The sequence below is a fragment of the Schistocerca serialis genome, chromosome 6 (genome assembly GCF_023864345.2).
Source record: "Schistocerca serialis cubense isolate TAMUIC-IGC-003099 chromosome 6, iqSchSeri2.2, whole genome shotgun sequence".
In the NCBI taxonomy this organism is placed as follows: domain Eukaryota; kingdom Metazoa; phylum Arthropoda; class Insecta; order Orthoptera; family Acrididae; genus Schistocerca; species Schistocerca serialis.
The window spans coordinates 658170839-658176435 of record NC_064643.1 but is presented as its reverse complement, the minus strand read 5'-3'; positions in this window follow the sequence as shown (position 1 = coordinate 658176435).

Sequence of the window (5597 nt, the reverse complement as noted above, 5' to 3'; positions counted from 1 at the left end):
CTTTCCAAGTGAAGTTGTTCGTAATTGTAACACCCAGGTACTTAGTTGAATTGACAGCCTTGAGAATTGTACTATTTGTCGAGTAATCGAATTCTAACGGATTTCTTTTGGAACTCGTGTGGATCACCTCACACTTTTCGTTATTTAGCGTCAACTGCCACCTGCCACACCATACAGCAATCTTTTCTAAATCGCTTTGCAAATGATACTGGTCTTCGGATGACCTTACTAGACGGTAAATTACAGCATCATCTGCGAACAACCTAAGAGAACTGCTCAGATTGTCACCCAGGTCATTTATATAGATCAAGAATAGCAGAGGTCCCAGGACGCTTCCCTGGGGAACACCTGATATCACTTCAGTTTTACTCGATGATTTGCCGTCTATTACTACGAACTGCGACCTTCCTGACAGGAAATCACGAATCCAGTCACACAACTGAGACGATACCCCATAGGCCCGCAGCTTGATTAGAAGTCGCTTGTGAGGAACGGTGTCAAAAGCTTTCCGGAAATCAAGAAATACGGAATCAACTTGAGATCCCCTGTCGATAGCGGCCATTACTTCGTGCGAATAAAGAGCTAGCTGCGTTGCACAAGAACGATGTTTTCTGAAACCATGCTGATTACGTATCAATAGATCGTTCCCTTCGAGGTGATTCATAATGTTTGAATACAGTATATGCTCCAAAACCGTACTGCAAACCGACGTCAATGATAAAGGTCTGTAGGTCGATGGATTACTCCTACTACCGTTCTTAAACACTGGTGCGACCTGCGCAATTTTCCAATCTGTAGGTACAGATCTATCGTTGAGCGAGCGGTTGTATATAATTGATAAGTAGGGAGCTATTGTATCAGCGTAATCTGAAAGGAACCTAACCGGTATACTATCTGGACCTGAAGACTTGCCCGTATCAAGCGATTTGAGTTGCTTCGCAACCCCTGAGGTATCTACTTCTAAGAAACTCATGCTAGCAGCAAATCAGCGTTTGTACGTTGGATGGCTGTGCGGGTTATACGTTGGGTAGCCGTGCAGAGGTATCCTGGACTTGCACTCTGGTACAGCTAAATGTCATCAGCGTAAAGGTGAGACATGCAGTGAGAGAGAACAGTTGACGCCAGCCGCGGTGGTCGAGAGGTTCTAGGCGCTTCAGTCCGGAACCGCGCGACTGCTACGGTCGCAGGTTCGAATCCTGCCTCGGGCATGGATGTGTTTGATGTCCTTAGGTTAGTTAGGTTTAAGTACTTCTAAGTTCTAGGGGACTGATTACTTCAGATGTTAAGTCCCATAGTGCTCAGAGCCATTTGAAACATTTAGAACAGTTGACACATCATTAATGTATAATGAACGACAGTAATGAATCCAGAACTGATTCTAATAAGATCCCTGATACAACATACCTCCACTGAGGTTTTCTTGTTTCGATTATTAGTATTAGACATTTTTGGAGGGATGTAATATATGAGCGAAACCACTGCACGGCACTTTAAAAACAGCATTGGCTTTTGAGTTTCGCAAATAGAATGTCAGATTTGATAGTGTCGGAATCTTTTCTGAAGTCCAAACAGCACGGAATTTGCGCCTCTTGTTTGTCCATATGTAGTTTCAGTTCGTCTGTCGCTTTTATAAGTGCAGTAGTCCTGCTGCCGATGTTGCTCCAATTTTACAGATATTTGCCTATAAAGTTAGTTGATGTTAGTAAAGGCGGATAAATATCAAAAGGAGGATAAATACCACTCATTTCAGTGTCGTGTAAGCTAACGTTTTCATCAAAGTTACCCTTCCGTTAATTATACAGTAATTGTTGTACTGTCCTTATTGTCTACTCCGAGACATTTATATGGAACGCACAAACTAATCTTTCTTTCCTCTTAGCATGAGCGGAAAATGTAACCTTTTAGCGACTGGCGCCAGCGCAGCCCTCCGCGCCGTGGTGTCTGTACGGGGCCGGGCCCCGCGCGCCGCCGCAGGTAATTGACTTTCTGTGTGTGGCGCCGCCGCGAACCCCGGGGCGGGCCGGCCTACTAATTGCCGAGTGTGAAGGACGTGGCGCTACTCGGCGCATCTTAATGGGCGGCGCGCCGATCAATACGGCCCGCTTCCTGGCGGCGCTCAGCCGGCGTAATAGGCCGAAGATAACCAGCCGCGGGCTGCGGGCGACAATCACCGCTAATGCAAACGAGACAGGCCGCTCCCCCTGCGAAATACGCTCCGCGGCTGACACGATGCCCATCGCTATATGCTAATTACGGAGCGTGCGGCGGGCTGATAGGCCTGTCGGCTACCACCTGTACGGCCGACAACGGCAGGCGGCTGGCGGGTCAGCACGCTGCCTTTCAGTACGGAGTTAGCGTAATGTAATGGAGTCTGCTGTGACTTACTTCAGTGACATACCCTTACAGGAACACCTCGGTACTTCCATAATCAATTTACACTATTATTTGCCAATTCTATTGCGTGACTTCCTTCTGAATGGAATTCCATTAACCTTAGTAAGTGTAGCATCTATGTTTCTACTTTTGATGCCACGCTCTGCAGGATGGAAAACTTTTATCACTACATAAAAATCAGGTTAGATGTTTAGTGACGTGAAAAATTGGCGTTTAGCGATAGATGCGGATAAAAATGCTAGTTCTCTCCCAGAATACGAAACGCGGAATTATCTAATAAATACCACTTCATGGTGAATTGTATCCAGATGGGCTGTTTCACAAGATACAGTCTGAAGTAGCTTAATCGTAAAATATCAGGAAACGCGCAGTAGGAAAGACTTCAAATCCAATTGTCAACTAATTTTAAAATGGGTAGACTTTTAGATTATAACAGTTACTCCAGATTCTTTAAAGACTCGAAATCCCATGTACGAGGAGCGTTCAGTAAGTAACACGACGCTTTTTTCCTCTGCCAATTTCAGCTTAAAAATGATAAATTTATTGTGGAACCTCGTTCAGTATTCCCGCTTCAGCCCCCATACTTCCATGTAATTCCGACAGGTGGAGCTCGCAGAATATCTACGAAGTCCTGGCAGTGAACAAAAGCACACCGAGTCGTTCGTCTAGCTATCTGCCACCATCGCAACAAGAAACGCAAACCAACCCCATCTCCCGCTTGTCGGTCAGCCGCACACCGCTGTGAGTATTGCAATGTTGCAACGTGCGGACACTCTCATTTGAGGTGATCGATGGATTGGAATCAAACACCTCACTGTTCAACCGGACTTTGGTACTGTTGACACACTCGTCCACAGCTTGGAGTAGTCAAAGGTGTGTGCCACTGGGTTCCTCGCCGCCTAACAGAAGACCGTAAAGAACAACCAGACTGGTCCAGTGAAGAATGCCCTCTGCGAAAGCAATACATGGATGATGGGGATGTTGTTGGAACAGCAAGACGGCTCCGGCGTCGACCACTAGAGTGTGAAAAGTCCCCTTAGAAAAATTAAGAATGACTGTGCTAGTAAACTTCTACGTTATTTGATACAAAGACAGGTGAGTAAAACTGAACGTACTCAGACAGTTCTCTCTTTACTTACTCTGATCGTCACTAAACTGACGCACAATATTTTTTAGCGCAATGCAATGTTGCATAAAATGCATTATAAGTAATAAATGATTATATAGATTGCGTTGCTTTCGAAACGGAGGCGCTTGACACAGAACAACAAAGAGAAGCTGCATCTCTTACAAACCAAGCATGTTTCTGTTATCTGCGTCTCCGTAGGTAACTTCTTTTTTAATTTTCTATTGGCAACCTATTGGTTACGAACTGTAGATTAAAACTGAAGAAACTGCAAAAAGGTGGAAATTTAAGAAACTGGGACCTGTATAAACTGATAGTACCAGAGGTTGTACAGAGTTTCAGGGAGCGCGTAAGGGAACAATTGACAGGAATCGGGAAAAGAAATACAGTAGAAGAAGAATGGGTAGCTTTGAGGGATGAAGTAGTGAAGGCAGCAGAGGATCCAGTAGATAAAAAGACGAGGGCTGGTAGAAATCCTTGGGTGACAGAAGAAATATTGAATTTAATTGATGTAAGGAGAAAATATAAAAACGCAGTAACTGAAGCAGGCAAAAAGGAATACAAACGTCTCAAAAATGAGATCGACAGTAAGTGCAAAATGGCGAAGCAGACATGGCTAGAGGACAAATGTAAGGATGTAGAGGCTTATCTCACTAGGGCTAAGATAGATACTGCCTACAGCAAAATTAAAGAGACCTTTGGAGAAAAGAGAGCCACTTGTATGAATATCAAGAGCTCAGATGGAAACCCAGTTCTCAGCAAAGAAGGGAAAACAGAAAGGTGGAAGGAGTATATAGAGGATCTATACAAGGGCGATGTACTTGAGGACAATATTATTGAAATGGAAGAGGATGTAGATGAAGATGAATTGGGAGATACGATACTGTGTGAAGAGTTTGACAGAGCACTGAAAAACCTGAGTCGAAACAAGGTCCCAGGAGTAGACAACATTCCATTAGACCTACTGACGGCCTTGGGAGAGCCAGTCCTCACAAAACTCTACCATCTCGTGGGCAAGATGTATGAGACAGGCGAAATACACTCAGACTTCAAGAAGAATATAATAACTCCAATCCCAAAGAAAGCAGGTGCTGACAGATGTGAAAATTACCGAACTATCAGTTTAATAAGCCACGGCTGCAAAATACTAACAGCAATTCTTTACAGACGAATGGAAAAACTAGTAGAAGCCGACCTCGGGGAAGATCAGTTTGGATTCCGCAGAAATGTTGGAATACGTGAGGCAATACTGACTCTACGACTTATCTTAGAAAATAGATTAAGAAAAGGCAAACCTACATTTCTAGCATTTTTAGACTTGGAGAAAGCTTTTGACAAAGTTTCATATCAGCGCACACTCCACTGCAGAGTGAAAATCTCATTCTGGAAACATCCCCCAGGCTGTGACTAAGCCATGTCTCCGCAGTATCCTTTCTTTCAGGAGTGCTAGTTCTGCAAGGTTCGCAGGAGAGCTTCTGCGAAGTTTGGAAGGCAGAAGACGAGATACTGGCAGAAGTAAAGCTGTGAGGACCGGGCGTGAGTCGTGCGTCGGTAGCTCAGATGGTAGAGCACTTGGCCCCGAAAGGCAAAGGTCCCGAGTTCGAGTCCCGGTCGGGCACACAGTTTTAATCTGCCAGGAAGTTTCATATCAGCGCACACTCCGCTGCAGAGTGAAAATCTCATTCTTGACTGGAATACTCTCTTTCAAATTCTAAAGGTGGCAGGGGTAAAATACAGGGAGCGAAAGGCTATTTGCAATTTGTACAGAAACCAGATGGCAGTTATAAGAGTCGAGGGGCATGAAAGGGAAGCAGCGGTTGAGAAGGGAGTGAGACAGATGTTATTCAATCTGTATACTGAGCAAGCAGTAAAGGAAACAAAAGAAAAATTCGGAGTAGGTATTCAAGTCCACGGAGAAGAAATAAAAACGTTGAGGTTCGCCGATGACATTGTAATTCTGTCAGAGACAGCAAAGGACTTGGAAGAGCTGTTGAACGGAATGGTCAGTGTCTTGAAAGGAGGATATAACATGAACATCAACAAAAGCAAAACGATGATAATGGAATGTAGTCGAATT